This window comes from Protopterus annectens, chromosome 5.part0 (genome assembly GCF_019279795.1).
Source record: "Protopterus annectens isolate FY-2018-M chromosome 5.part0, PAN1.0, whole genome shotgun sequence".
NCBI classification, from domain to species: Eukaryota; Metazoa; Chordata; order Ceratodontiformes; family Protopteridae; genus Protopterus; species Protopterus annectens.
The window spans coordinates 730,516,054-730,532,153 of record NC_056735.1 but is presented as its reverse complement, the minus strand read 5'-3'; the positions used below and the strand labels follow the sequence as shown (position 1 = coordinate 730,532,153).

Here is a 16,100-nt window from a genome sequence, read left to right as displayed (position 1 = left end):
TTTTTAGTTCTAGCCCATCCCATTCTTTCTACCCCCCATCAGCACTTTCAGCAGCCACTCTGTAAATTTTTATCTTGCATTGTGTTTCTTCTTTCATCTTCCACTTTCTGGACATGTTTACCATAACCCCTACCCAGTAACACCACCAGGAATGCACCTAGCTTGTAATCCTACTCTGTCAGACTCTGCTCCTTCCACTTATTTGGTCAGCTGCTGCCTGTGGTGCCTTAAGATCTTCAGGACAGAAGCATAGCTAGAGTGGGGGGAAGGGGGCAGCTGCTACAGTCACACTTTGCAGATTCATTTTTAATTTGTTTCTCATATGTCCTCTATGAGACAGTTAAGTGTGATGGTGGTTGGACCTCGTGCCTCTCCTTAAAGAAAAGAGGAGTGGCAGATTGGAAAAGCCTTTTTTTTTGCTCCTCAACTTTGTGTTGAGGGGCACCCTATCGGAGAGTGGCACCAAATGAAGCCGCTATGGCTGTGCTTCAAGAAGTGTAATTTTAAATGTGTGGTATATGCAGTTTGTTTTCCCAGGCAGAAGTTGCAAAGGCTCAACAGCTTTTTTCTCATGAGAATCCGACTTGGGTCTGTTGCTGAGAATGCAGACATAGACATGTGGCTCCCTTTTTTCTCCGTTACATATTCTTTCCTGATGTTCTTCATCTCACATTGCTGCAGTCCTTACACTTGGGTAGTCCGCTGTCCTCGGTCGGCCCGAATATCAAAGTATTAGGCTGACGTCGGTCAAGGTGCTTAAGACTGACATCAGGACGTCAGGGTACAAATGCGCATGACCGACGTCATATCCTCAGTCTTTTTTGCCGCATGGTCTGATGCAGAAGCAGCGTTGCAAGTGCCGTTCGGAGTTCTGAAATTTTTCGAATTCGGAGTTTCAGACCGAGTCAAAGTTGGCTAAGTACCCCGTTGGGGAATATTTTAGTTTTTTCTTGCCTCAGTGGTTTACCGGATGTCAGAAAAAGTGAATAACTGTATTTCTTGTGGGAAACAGATACCGCATAGAGATTATCATACTTGGTGTATTCCTTGTTTGGGGCCTGAGCACGACGTTGTTGGGTGTCGCTTTTGTGCTAGTTTAATAAGCGCACTATTAAGCGAAGGTTAGATTGTGCCAGGTTGGTCTTTGGGAAGCGGTGCAATTATAAGATGCCGTCGGATGCTCCGACGCCCGCTTCTTCGAAGAAGCGCAAAGACAAGGCAGCTAAGCCCAGGCAAGAAGAGTCGTCCGTACCGGACGCCGGTTCTTTAGAGACGTCAGTGGAACCGGTGGTTCCGCCGGAGGCTTCTCAGGAGTCCCAGGGGGAGACTTTGTTATTGCAGGATGTGGCCTCTCAGGAGGCAGGTCAGGCTGAAGGGGCTTCTCAGGTTACTGTACTCCCCTCCCTTCCTAGGGTGGTTAGGCCCTCTCCTTCTGTTTCTAAGGCTTCTCCCAGAGGCAGGCCAGGTTTAGCTTCTGTTGGGGTCACTCCTGGTTCTTCAGGATCTGTGCCCAAGAAGCACATGCTTAAAATGGCAGAAGATTTAATTACTTTGATTAGAGGTTCTTTGCCCCCTCCAGATAAGAGGCCTAGGGTGGAACCAGAGTTGGGGAGTTTTGAGCAGGCTTCAGACGTTTCAGAGTCTTCGGCTGAAGACTTGCAGGAGTACTCTCCTTATTCTGATTCTGATGCAGATGATTCCACTCCTTCTGCTTCTCCTCCAGAGGATTTTTCTTTTTCAGAGACTCTTCATTCCATGAGGGAACATTTTAAGTGGGAAGGTCAAGACTTCTCTGATTCCAGGAAAAGGCTTAGGGAATTTTTGCTTTTACCCCAGCATAGGCCTTTGGCTATACCTCCTGTTCTGGATGTTGTGGAAGATGTGTTTGTGGAGGCTTCACTTAATCCTGATTCTTTGCCTCCTGCTCCTGTTAAACCGGATAGGTATTATAGGGTGCCTGAGGCTCATAAATATCTTTATAAGAGTCCTAGGGCGGACCCAGAAACTGTTAGTCAGGGACCTAAGGGTGTCAAGGCCTCTGTTGTAAAAAAATCCGGTTCCTCCAGATAGAGGCCAGAGCTTTGGATAGATGGGGAAAGAAAGTCTATACTTCTTCCACCTTAGCTATGAGAGCTTTGAATTGCCAGTTTCACATGTTGAAATATCAAAACTATCTTCTTTCTCAACTGAAGTCTAAGGTAGATGCTCTGGCGGAAGGCATTGAGTGTAAGGAACTACAAGATTTGGTACATGTCTCTGAACAGGTGGGTAAGCATTCTTTACAATGTGGTTTTGATGCTATACAGGCCTCGTCTAGGGTGGCTGCCACTGGGTCAGTTCTTCGCAGGCACGCCTGGTTGAGGGATCAGAATTTGTCTGAACATGTTAAGACAAGGATTTTGGATGCTCCTTTACAGTCTGATGTGTTGTTTGGTTCACCTGTGGAGTCAGTCTTGAAGAAAATGGAAGACAAGGCTAAGTCTATGCAGACTGTTAAAGATTTTTTGCAAGTCCAGCCTCCAAGTTTAGTAGGAATTGGCCTGCTAAGGGGTGGACGTACCCTTCTTATGATTCACAGTCTAGGGGTAGATCTAGACGTGGTAGGGGCAGAGCTCAGAGCTCCTTCAGACCTAGAACAGGGAGTTCTCCTGCACAATCTTCAGGTGAGGGCAGGGGCCAGTCCTTTCGTAAACAGGCCCAATGACCTACCTTTTCAGCTGCCAGATCCTTCTTGCCTGGCAGCACCTTTGGGAGGAAGGTTGGCACTCTTCAAGGAAAATTGAAGTTTGATTACCCAAGACAGATGGGTATTGGATATCATACACCAAGGTTACAGGTTTTATTTCCATACCTTGCCTCCTTTCAAAGGCATGCCGGACGTTCCTCCTCAGCAAAGACTAGAGGCTCACAAACAAATTTCTCTGCTGCTCCAAATAGGGGCCATACATCCGGTCCCTCTGCCAGAAGTGGGCCTAGGATTTTATTCTCGCCTGTTCCTAGTACCAAGGAAGGGGAACACGTGGAGACCAATTTTGGATTTATCTATCCTCAACACTTATCTGGACATTCCCAAGTTCAAAATGTTGACGTTACAACAGCTTTTATCTCTGCTGGGCAAAGATCACTGGATGGTGACTCTGGATCTCAAGGAGGCTTACCTTCATGTTCCTATCAGGCTAAGTTGCAGGAAGTATCTGCGTTTTCGGGCTGGGACTTCTCATTATCAGTTCTCTGCATTGCCCTTTGGCTTATCTACTGCGCCCAGAGTGTTCACGAAGGTTCTGGCTCCAGTGATAGCTTTCTTCAGGCTAAGAGGAATACAGATCTATCCTTATTTGGATGATTGCCTGATTCTGGCTCAAGGAAAGGACGAACTTCTTCTTCATTTACACTATGTGATAGCAGTGCTAAGATGCCTGGGGTATTCTGTGAACGAAATAAAGTCCAGTCTAGTACCCTCTCAGGACATGTGCTTTCTGGGTGTGAGACTGAATACAGCATCCCAGATGGCCTTTTTGACCCCGGACAAACAAAAGAATCTTTCTCCTTACTTCCATCAATTGTCTCATCAGTCCAGGCTGACTGCAAGGACAGTCCTTCAAGCCTTGGGGTTCATGGCATCTTGTATTCTGGTGCTTCCCAATGCCAAACTGCATATGAGGAAGCTACAATGGTATCTCAAAAATGTATGGACACAGCACTGCCAAGATATGGACACTGTCATTCAGATAATACCTTGCATCCAAAAGGAATTTTTGTGGTGGGCTCAGGAATGTCACCTAAACAAGGGACTCTCTGTGACCCGGCCAGAGGTGAGTCAGATCCTAACGACAGATGCCTCAGACAAAGCTTGGGGAGCTCATCTAAATGGAAAGTGGATACAAGACACGTGGCCTGCCAGACTTCTACATCTACATATCAACTTGAAGGAGATGTTAGCAGTCCAATTTGCATTAATAGCTTTCAAGGATTTACTTCTTCCAGGGCAGGTGTTGATTCTAACAGACAACACAACTGTCATGTGGTACATCAACAAGCAAGGGGGAACACATTCTTATCCTCTATGCAGACAAGCAATGATTTTGTGGGAGACTGCTCTCAGTTTACAGCTAAATCTTCAGGCAAGGTTTCTGCCGAGCACAGAACTCCTTAGCAGATGTGTTGAGCAGACAAATTATGGATCCCCACGAGTGGAAATTGGATCCTCATGTATTTCAGAAATTGACAGTGTCATGGGGAACTCCAGACATAGATCTGTTCGCTTCTCCACTAAACTACCAGCTGCCAAAGTTTTGCACAAAAGGTTTCATCCCACAGCTTGGAAAGTGGATGCTCTTTCATTCAATTGGAGCAATCTTCATGTGTATGCCTTTCCACCTCTGCCTCTCCTCCCAAAGGTACTTCTGAAGGTCAGACAGGACAAGCCAAAGATGATTTTAATAGCTCCAGATTGGCCTCGACAGCACTGGTACCCACTACTGAGAAGTCTGGCAGGAGCCTCCATGGCCTTTACCTTCGATTCCACACCTGCTGTCTCAGGAGAACAGTCATTTACTCAATGTCAAACTTCACTCTCTTCACCTGACAGCCTGGCATATTCTGTTCTAAACCCTGGAGGGTCTCAGCTTCCACAGCAAGTTTTGAATGTTATTTTGGAGGCCAGAAGGCCTAGTACAAGGAAAGTGTACGCAGATAAATGGAAGAGATTTTTATTTTGGAGTGCAGCAAAGGCATTTGATGTTTCTAAGCCTAATTTAAGTGTGGCTCTGCAATATCTTACTGAGTTACTGGACAAAGGTTTGTCCTTCTCTTCTATTAAGGTTCATGCTGCAGCAATTTCTGCTCACTATGACTGTGACCCACCATTGTTTTCTCATCCTTTGTTTAAGCAATTCCTTAGAGGGGCAAAGAATATAAGACCCCCACGGAGAGCTCCTACTCCTGCTTGGGATCTCAATTTTGTGTTGGAGAAACTCACTCTACAACCTTTTGAGCCTGCAGCTACTGCTGAGATTGAAATATTTATCATGGACGACTGCTTTTTTGTTAGCCATTACCTCTGCGGGAAGGGTTTCTGAATTACAGGCCCTTATGGCAGTTGAGCCTTTCTTAATTTTCCATAAGGATAGGGTATCTTTGCGTACTAATCCTTCCTTTATGCCTAAAGTGGTTTCTAGTGTGGCTTTAAACCAAACTATTCATTTGCCTACTTTTTATGCAAACCCCCAAAATAAAGGGGAAAAGATTTTGCACACTTTGGATATACACAGGCAGTTGCGATATTATTTGAGCAGAACTAAAGGGTTCAGGCAGTCTCAGCAGTTATTTGTTTCTTTTGCTTTGGGTTCTCAGGGCAAGCCTGTGTCAAAACAAACTATTTCTAAGTGGATTGGGTTTTGTATTGCTTTCTGTTATTCCCATCATGGTAAGGAGATTCCAGCTGGGATTAGGCCTCATTCCACTAGGGCTTCTGCCACTTCTACAGCTTTTTTAAGGGGGGTGGCAACTAAAGATATTTTGGAGGCAGCTACTTGGAGTTCAGTGCATACTTTCTCTAAGCATTATCACCTTCCACTTTACTCTAAATCGAGGGCTGGTTTTGCCACTGCAATTTTACAGGGCATTTTGGCAGCTCCTACTGCTTTATAGGTTTGCCATCCTCCTTTATCTCTGCTTTGGGATTCTACCCAAGTGTAAGGACTGCAGCAATGTGAGATGAAGAACATAGTACAGTTTTGTACCTACCATAAATGTAGATGTTCAAGATCCACATTGCTGCAGTCCAATTTACTCCCTCCTTCCCTCTGTAGTTAGAGGCGGTTGTGTGGTTTGGGTTGTACATATTGTGAATATTGTATATATTGTACATATGGTTAGTACAAGGGTGGTTGGTTGTTTTTTTGCTGTCTTTTGGTTTTGACCTTTCTGTTTAGGGTCTTCTGACATCTGGGGCAAGAAAAGACTGAGGATATGACGTCGGTCATGCGCATTTGTACCCTGACGTCCTGATGTCGGTCTTAAGCGCCTTGACCGACGTCAGCCTAATACTTTGATATTCGGGCCGACCGAGGACAGCGGACTACCCAAGTGTAAGGACTGCAGCAATGTGGATCTTCGAACATCTGCATTTATGGTAGGTACAAAACTGTACTTTCTCACCATTTTTAGGGCCATACATATTTCATTTTGCCAGAAGAAATTTCTGCTGTCCAATACATTGCTCTTAATTTATTTCTTATTTTACCTTCCTTCATCACGGATATCAGCACTGAGTAAATAACCTCAACAAGTGCAATTGAGGTAGGCAAATTATCCCAAAAGACTTCCATTCACAGAGCCTTTTGTGTTTAGACAATGATCATAAAGTTAAGTTTTTTTGATATTGTGGAAAATTTATTGAGTCCACAAAGGCAAAATCATGGCCTTCATTTTTGATAAATGGAATCTTAAAATCCATGGAAAAGAATCAAAGTATTTAATATTCTCATGGCACTTTATTAAATAGCTACCTTTTGCAGTATGACATGTGCCTTCAGTGCCCTGCTGCATTTTCTTTCCAGTCTTTCCAATTTTAATTAAGCACATTTTAATTAAAATGCTGTCTAAAATACTCTTATGATATCACCAAAATTTCAGTGACCTTTACTTTGATGTCAGCTTAGTGATAACTTAGAGGAGCTGCATGCATAGATTTTAATGCGTATGGATACACCCCTGTGCTATCCTTATGGTGATGTTATCAAGGGATATAATAGAATTATCATATTAAAAAGGCTGCAAAGCTTTTTGTTTATCTGCCAGCATAATATTTGGCGTCACCAGGTGGAAACTCCATCATTGTGCTTGAGTTACAAAATGCCACAATGTACTGATAAAATGAGACAGAATACTTTATTGGAGTTAGCACAATCCGAAAGAGTGAATAAGCTGGCTAAGAAGAGGACTGAACTCTTAAAGAAGGTATCGCTTTCCTCCAGATTCTGAAACTTTTTCATACAGTGATGAGGATGGCTCTTCTGTCTCGCCAGTTTTCAGTTGCAGGCACTCACTCTGTCATTTGTATGTACTATGAGGGCTTCTGCCTTTGTCAGTGGTACTGAGTTAAGTATGAGCCTTTGTTGATACAGACTTTGGAAGACTTTTCGATATTTCTGTAAAAAGTTCTGAGGCTGAGGAACATGAGACTGGTTTCCACTGGAGAAAAGCCAGAAAATCTTGTAGAATCTTAGGCTGCGTCCTCCGTCTACATGCCACCCACAGTCATTTACAAAAAAATTGTCAGAGATTCTAACCAATTGTAATGAAGTATTGGGACCAACATTAGTCCCTCTTGGTGACTGAGGAAGATCAGAATTTAAGTTGTACTGTATGCATACATACATAATTACCTTCATATGTTTTAGACAAGCAAAAAGAAGTCCTGTTTACTCAGAAGTTATTTTTTTTTTTACCTCAGTGTTTTTTCCCCCTGTATATTAATCTTTGACTACGAAGACCTTTCTTTGCAGTCTTCTGCATCTTCTTAAGATGTCAGTTTTAGTAAAACCATAACTTTCTTAGGAAGGTTATAACTAGACTGCCTCAGACATTTCTTCCCCAGTAGGACGTTTTTCCCAAAGCAAAAGTGACAAGGGCCCATGATGATTCCTCCTTTCTTTGAAGTATTCCAGGATTTGAGTATTACAAGTTCACAATACCTGGCCTTTGAGCTAATCTGAGCTGATTATCATTTATAGATTTAATAAGAATTTTTATCTTTCATTTAATCTAAACCACAACCCTACTGGATTGGTTGTACTTTAAAGTTAAAGGCTTCTAGGACTTGACACTTCAGGAACCCTTCCTTTTACTAAAGATTGTTGTATTTGGACAAATGCTAATGGTAAGAGGGATTTTACCTTCATGCATTGGCACTAGATGTCATAACTTAGCAAGGTGTCTCCTATGAGAACAGTTTTGTCTAATCTGTGCAAATCACTGTAAAGAAGTGGATTGTTAGGAGGAGGAAGGGGATCTGGTATCTGATTAAAATGCTAATTCTTGAGTCGTCTTCAGGGACTAAAGTACAATCAGGATGCAGTTAGAGCTGTTATTACAGCCGTTGTGAACAGGCATAGTCATTCACAGGCATGCCTGATTTTTATCAGAATGTTTGTTTAAGGAATATTAATCTGTAGATACAAGTTAAAGGATTTAAGATGATTTCTGTTAGTTATTCCTACTTCAAGTCCATTAAAGTCTTTGTAATTAAAAAAAAAAAAAAAAAAAAAACAGCAAGTCAGATATTTCCCATGTGCTCATCTTTCCATAAAAATTATCTGTTCTTCATAAAATGTTGTATAGAAGACCTATGCCTTTCCAGCAACCTCCTTTACCGTAAGTATTATAAATTTAAACATTCCAAAGCACTACTGTGACATGACAAGACTAGTAAAGAAGTACCTATTTATACTACCCATTTCATAGTCTGACACATTTTGGCAGGAAACTTGAAGTAATAGGGTTGCAAACTTTGTGCCAAATTCTAATACTTCCTCCTTTTTGACAGCTCTGTTGGTATATAGGGATCAAGTTTTAACTACAGCCCAATCCACGTTCTGTTAGATGGAGCTGGAATGGGAGGCTTGACATGCCCATCTTTCAGGAAGTGGTGTGTGTAGTTGTCCAATGCCACAGTTCCATAGAGGAGGGGGAAGGCAACACAAAAGACATTCTGGAGGGGGGCATTTAACTACAAAGACACTTTGGTAATGGCCTTCACTGTGAATGCACAAGAGTATATATTTGCACAAGAGAAGGAGGGATTGTGGTCCCCAACGTCCCTCTACCCCTTAATGAGTTAGGCCCTATTGCATATGTCTTCATTGCTAGAATGCCGGTGAGAGCACAAACCACCCTTGAAAGCCCTTCCATACAGCTGTTGCTTTTGTACTGTAGATATCAAGCTGGAAGAACAAATGGAGTTGTGATACTGGGAGGCTTGATTATTTGTGGTCATAGGCATTTTTTATTGGGAGCTGTAGAACGTTGGTAAACCTTGTGATGTTCATCGTGTTTCACTGTTGCAGTCATTACTCTTGGGTTATCCTGCTGGCAGGATATCCTCAAGTCGGCCAGAATTCCAAAGTCTAGGTCCGGCGTCGGTTGCTGTCGCCTCTTCCCTGACATCAGTGCGCCAGGGGTATAAAAGATGCAGCCGACACCATTTTCTTCAGTCTTTCTTGCCATGCGGTGCCCGAAGCAAAAGCAGTTTGCAAGTGCCGGTCGGCCAACTCCTGAGATTTTCAAATCCGAATTTCAGAACCGAAGTCTTCATTAAAGCTAAGTAACCCGTTGTGGAAACTTTTTTCTTGCTCCAGACCGATGTCAGAAAAAGTTAACAATTGTATTTTTTGTGGGAAGCAAATACCTCATAAGGATTTTCACTCTTACTGTATTCCTTACCTAGGCCCTGATCACAACGTTGCTATCTTTCGGTTTTGTGCTAGATTTAACCAACGCACTATTAAGCGTCGGTTAGATTTTGCATTTCATTACTTTGGCCGAAGATTTAATTCTATAATGCCGTCGGAACAGCCGACAACTGGAGTTTACAAAAAACGCAAGGAAAAGGATAGGCATCCGAGGTCCAAAACCGACGAGGTCTCTGCTAGGCCAGCCGCCGGTTCTCAGTGAGGCACTTTCGCAGCCCCTGGCGCCCGCTACCTCAGAGCCACAGGCTGTTTCCGACTCCCACATGGAGCTGACTGGGCCTCTGGATACTCAAGGTATTGGACACTCTGAAATCATTCCCTCAGATGGGTCCAGAGACGCTGAGCAGGCATCGGCTTCTGAGGATGTCTTCAGACCTACACAGCTATATATTAAGCCATCTTCAGCTTCAAAGACAAAGACTAAAGCAGCTCTAAAGACAAAGAAACAAGTACAGCATTCTCCTACTCAACTTCCATGCCTAAAAACAGATGCTCAAAATGGCCGAAGACCTAATTACTTTGATCGGGCTCCCATCCCCCTCCTGATAAGAGGCCTAGGCAAGAGACAGAATATGATTCTTCTGATCAGGTTTCTATTTCCTCTGATTCCTCTTCTGAAAAGGATTATTCCATGCTTCCGTATGAGGATTCTGATACTGAAGAATCCATTCTTTCAGCCTCTCCTCCTGAGGATTACTCTTTTGGGGAAACCCTGCATACCATGAGGGAGCATTTCCACTGGGAGAGCCAAGATTTTTCTGAATCTAAGAAAAGGCTCAGAGACTTTCTGCTACTTCCTCAGCACAGACCCCTTGCTATTCCACCTGTTCTAGACATTGTAGATGATGTATTTTCAGAGTCCGGCCTGTCCCCTGACTCTTTACCCCCTGCACCTGCTAAGCCAGACAGATACTACAGGGTCCCGGATTTTCATAAATTCCTATATAAAAACCCCGCTGCTGACCCAGAAACTATATCTCAGGGTCCCAAAGGGGTTAAAGCTTCCACTGCAAAAAAACCTGTCCCCTTTGATAGGGATTCTAGGGCTCTAGACAAATGGGGGAAACAAGTCTACACTTCTGCTACCTTGGCTGTAAGGGCTTTAAATTGCCAGTTTCATATGCTTAAATATCAGCAATATTTAATGTCACTGCTTAAACAGAAATTGTTGACAAATACTGAGTGTTCAGAGAACAAGGAATTGCAGGATTTAGTGCATGCAGCTGAACAAGTGGGAAAGCATACTTTGCAATGTGGTTATGATTCACTGGAGGCCTCTTGCAGGGCCGCTGTTACAGGTTCTGTTATTAGAAGGCATGCTTGGTTAAAGGAACAGAATCTGCCTGATCATGTTAAAGCAAAATTATTAGATGCACCATTACAGCATGATACTTTGTTTGGTACTAAAGCAGAAGAGGTGTTGAAAAAATGGAGGATAAAGCAAAATCCATGCAGACAGTTAAAGATTTCTTACAGGTACAGCCACCCAGGTTTAGCAGGAACTGGCCTTCTAAAAATTGGTGCTTTCCAGTGTCAGACAGACCACAAAGAGGCAGATAAAGGCGTCCCAGAGTCAGATCTCAGCCCCAAGGCTCCATACAGGCCTAAACAATGTGGTGCTCCTACCTCCAAAAGCAGAGAAGACAAATCACAACCTTACAGGAAACAGTCCCAATGACTTTCCTCTGCCAGATCCCAGCACTTTTCTTTTGGAAGCCCCCTTAGGGGGAAAACTAGCACTTTTTTCATCAAATTGGCAAATGGTTACCCAAGACAAATGGGTCCTGAACATAGTGTCCCAAGGCTACAGGTTCCATTTTCACACTCCACCAAGGTCAAAAGGTATGCCAGACCTGCCACACAATCAGTGGGCAGAGGCACAAAAACAAATTACAGCCCTCATGGACATGAGGGCCATTCAGCAAGTACCACAACAAGAGCAGGGGCAAGGATTTTACTCCAGACTTTTCCTAGTACTCAGAAAGGACAAAACCTGGAGACCAATACTGGACCTGTCTATACTAAATAAGTTTCTGTAAGTTCCAAAATTCAAGATGTTGACTCTACAGCAGCTACTCCCCATGCTGGGCAAGAAGGCTTGGCTCATAAATTTGGACCTAAAAGAGGCATACCTGCATGTCCCAATCAGACAGTCTTGCAGAAGATACCTCAGATTCATAGCTGGCTCAATGCATTACCAATTCTCTGCACTGCCCTTTGGCTTATCTACTGCGCCCAGAGTCTTCACAAAATGCCTGGCACCAGTAATTGCATTTTGCAGACAAAGAGGAATTCAAATATATCCCTACTTGGACGACTGCCTAATTCAAGCAGAGAACTAAGACATTCTTCTAAAGCATCTGGCGTTTGTAAAAAGATTACTAATTGGCCTAGGGTACACAGTAAACGAAAATAAATCAAAACTAGTGCCCTCTCGAGAGATAATATTCCTGGGTGCAAGCTTAAATACAACTGCCCAGATGGCTTATCTCACGCCAGACAAACAAAAGCAACTGACTTCTTACTTCAAGAACTTGGCAACAAAAACTCACTTATCTGCAAGGCAAATCCTGCAGGCCTTGGGTTTCATGGCATCCTGCATTCTACGAATTCCATATGCCAGACTGCATATGAGGAAACTACAATGGTATCTAAAAAGTGTTTGGACTCAACATTGCCACAGCCTGGAGACAGTAATTGCACTCATTCCCTGCCTGCAACAGGAGTTTTGATGGTGGGCAGAAGCCTGTTACCACAACAAGGGTCTGCCATTCAGTTTACTCAAAGCCAGACAGACACTGACAACGGATGCATCAGATTATGCCTGAGGGGCCCATATGGCGGGAAAATGTATTCATGGCACATGGCCTGCAAACCAGATGCATCTTCACATCAATCAAAAAGAGATGCTAGCTGTTCAAAATGCCCTGACAGCTTTCAAGGACCTGCTTCATCCAGGACAGCTACTGATAGAGACAATACTACTGTCATGTGGTACATAAACAAGCAGGGAGGTACACATTCGTACCCCCTCTGCAGACAAGCAGTGACCTTATGGGACACAGCATTGGCTTTTCAAGTTCACCTGCTAGCACAGTTCCTGCCAGGAAAAACAAATACTCTGGCAGACGAACTAAACAGAAACCTCCTGGATCCCCACGAATGGAAACTGGATCCACAAGTCTTCAGCATGATAACAAAGAAATGGGGATGCCCAGACCTAGATGTATTTGCCTCTCCTCACAACTGCCAATTGCAGAGATTTTGCACAAGGATTTATCACAAGCAAGCATGGAAAGTGGACGCCCTATCCTTCAGTTGGAAAAATCTAACAGTATATGCCTTTCCTCCACTGCCTCTCCTTCCCAGGGTACTCCTAAAGGTCAGACAAGAAGCCAAAAATGATACTGATTGCACCAGACTGGCCACGCCAGCACTGGTACCCAATCCTATAGAGCTTGTTTCAAGGTCCAGCATGGATATTGCCTCAAACTTCTCACTTGTTGACCCAACAAAACAATCGGATCCTGCACAGCCAAATCAGGACCTTAAATCTGGCAGCATGGCTGATAATGTAGCCATTCAGAACACTCCTCTTTCAAAAGCTGTTATGGATGTTATGTTGGAGGCCAGGAGGCCCAGTACCAGAAAATCTTATGCAGAAAAATGGAAGAGATTCTGTGCTTGGAACCAGGAACAAGGCATTGACACGTGTACCAAATATCCCTCAGATTTTACAATACGTAAATGAGATGCTGAACAAAGGCCTTTCTTTCTCATCAATTAAGATTCATGCCTCTGCCATTTCAGCTCATTACTATACAGAACCACCTATCTTTTCTCATCCTTTAATAAGGCAGTACCTCAGAGGGGCCAAAAACATTAGACCTCCAAGGAGAGCACCAATTCCGGCTTGGGACCTCAGTTATGTTTTGGAAAAACTCACACTGCCTCCTTGCGAGCCAGCATCAACAGCAGATATAAAATTCTTATCCTTGAAAACAGCTCTGCTCCTAGCAATAACCTCCGCAAGACGAGTCTCTGAGTTGCAAGCTCTCATGGCTGTGGAACCTTTAATCATTTTTCATCCAGACAGGGTTTCTCTGAGGACAAACCCAACATTTATGCCTAAGGTGGTGTCCAGTGTGGCGCTCAGCCAAACCATTCACTTGCCTACCTTTTATCCAAATCCACAGAACAAGGGTGAGAAAATTCTGCATTCTTTGGACATACACTGGCAGTTACTCTTCTACTTGGACAGAACTAAAGCTTTCAGAAAGACTGAGCAACTTTTAGTGTCTTGCTGCAGGATCACAAGGAAATGCTATCTCAAAACAGACTATTTCTAAATGGATAGGCCATTGCATCTATTTCTGCTATTTTCAACATGGCAAATCAGTGCCTAAGGGCATTAGGCCTCATTCCACCAGAGCAGCAGCCACTTCAGCAGCCTACCTCAGAGGAGTACCAACCAAAGATATCTTAGAGGCTGCAACTTGGAGTTCAGTGCACACTTTCACAAAGCACTACCACTTACTTCTTTAAGTCCAGAGCAGGCTTTGCCACTGCAGTTCTGCAGGGCCTCATAGCCTCTCCTAATCCTATTTAGACCAGCCACCCATCCTCAGCTTTGGGATTCAACCCAAGAGTAATGACTGCAACAGTGAAACACGATGAACATAGTACAGTTGTGTACCTACCATAAATGTAGATGTTAGAGTGTATTCACTGTTGCAGTCCAGGTTACCCACCCACCATCCCCCTTTTCTTTGCTGGGACTTATCTGCACTTCTCTACCCTGTACAGCCTATTTTGGTGTATTTGCTTGTAGATGAAGGAAATGTTATTTTTGTGCATGCATTTTTATTGGCATATTTTTCAGCCTACCAATTTGGGGGCACCTGACATCTGGGGCAAGAAAAACTGAAGAAAATTGCTTCGGCTGCATCTTTTATACCCCTGGCGCACTGACGTCAGGGAAGAGGCGACAGCAACCAACGCCGGACCTAGACTTTGGAATTCTGGCCAACTGAGGGTAGCCTGCCAGCAGGATAACCCAAGAGTAATGACTGCAACAGTGAATACACTCTAACATCTACATTTATGGTAGGTACACAACTGTACTTTGTAGAGCTCCTGTGGAAGCTTTTATATTTTAAAGTAGGAGTGCTTTTTCCTGCTTGTTTAAACTTGTAGACTTAAACAGTGCTTTTTTTCTGTATTAGACTGTGTTGCATCCGCTGTGGTACAGCGGTAGCGTTGTTACCTCACAGCAAGAGGTTTTCCTGTTCTATTCTCGGCAGGAGTGCCTTCTGTGTGGAGTCTGCATGTCCTCCCCGCAGTCGAGTGGCCTTCGAAAGACATGCGTGAATGGGCGTGCCTTTCCTGAAGGTTGGGCATCGGGCTGGCAACTCTGCACCATAAAAATCGACTGCCAATCATTAGCGGACTGGAGTTCCGCTGTGGCGACCCCTAACCAGGAAAAGCCGAAAAGACAAACAACAACAACTGTCTAGCATCTTATAGATTCAAACAAACAATTATAAAGGCAAATTTTGAGAGCCATACCCTAATCCTACTTGTGGCTTTTGTATGTTTTTATTAAAAGCATGGCAGTGAACAGTATTGCCTATGTTTATAGTCTAGAAGGTGTCAGATACATTGCTGTTGCTACCACATATGTGGCAAAGGTAAGCAAGCCAATATAAGAATAGATGTTGGGGCATCTAGAATGGGAAATCTGAGCACCCCAAGGGTCCATTATCCCTTGGGGAGCAGCCATGACTACATGGAACATTTCTACTCAGCCATATTCTACCCCCCCCCCAAACAAAAAAAAAAATAGGAAAGGAAGGCATCATGAAAATTTATATTGGTGCTGGGAATAACTTCTCTGTTACAAACTAAAGTTGTTCATAAGATTACTGTTGCAGTATCCATTGCATATGGGACTTTTACTGCCAAGGATACTGTGCATATGGGCAGTCTACAGACCTTCAAGCACCTTCTTCACACAAACTACATCAGCCCTTAGCATGAGTGGATGTGTGCCAGTATGAAAGAGACATACAGACATGGTAAAGCTCAGAAGTTTATTACAGGTAGTCTGCAAATGCATTGACATCAATTTCACTTCTTATTTTCCATGAGGCTGGTGTCACTTGCAAGGTTTTCAGACAGAAAAGTATCTCATTGGAGGATCCTTCCTATTTCTTTTCAATTTTTTATCAAAGTTTCATAGGTCTGTCAGAAAAGTTTAGTGTAATCTATGGCATATTCTATACAGGGATACCCACACTAGTTGTCTGTTCTGCGTTGGTGCTGGCCTCAAGATTAAGTTGTGTATTTGTCAGTTTTTCTATGCTTAGAGAATAGACATCTTCTGGAGTATGACTATGATGTCATCATCATCTTCAGTGCACCTCCATCCATCCATAACCCCTTTTCCCATTTTTGCACATGGCGTCGAGGTGTCACTTAAACAGTGACTATCATCTAGAGCCAAGGTTTACACCACCATGTGGCTAGCCCCGCCACTATAATTCTTCCACACCACACTTACACCTGTGGTCAATTTAGTGTGTCCATTCCACTTATTGCATGTTTTTGGAATGTGGGAGGAAAGTG

The 16,100-nt window shown here is 43.5% G+C and overlaps 1 protein-coding gene across 1 annotated transcript in view; it reads left to right on the top strand.

Moving 5' to 3' along the window:
* The window catches only part of DCUN1D5 (defective in cullin neddylation 1 domain containing 5), an 882,136-nt gene that overhangs the window by 652,072 nt on the left and 213,964 nt on the right, over nt 1-16,100 (top strand). The window lies entirely within an intron of this gene.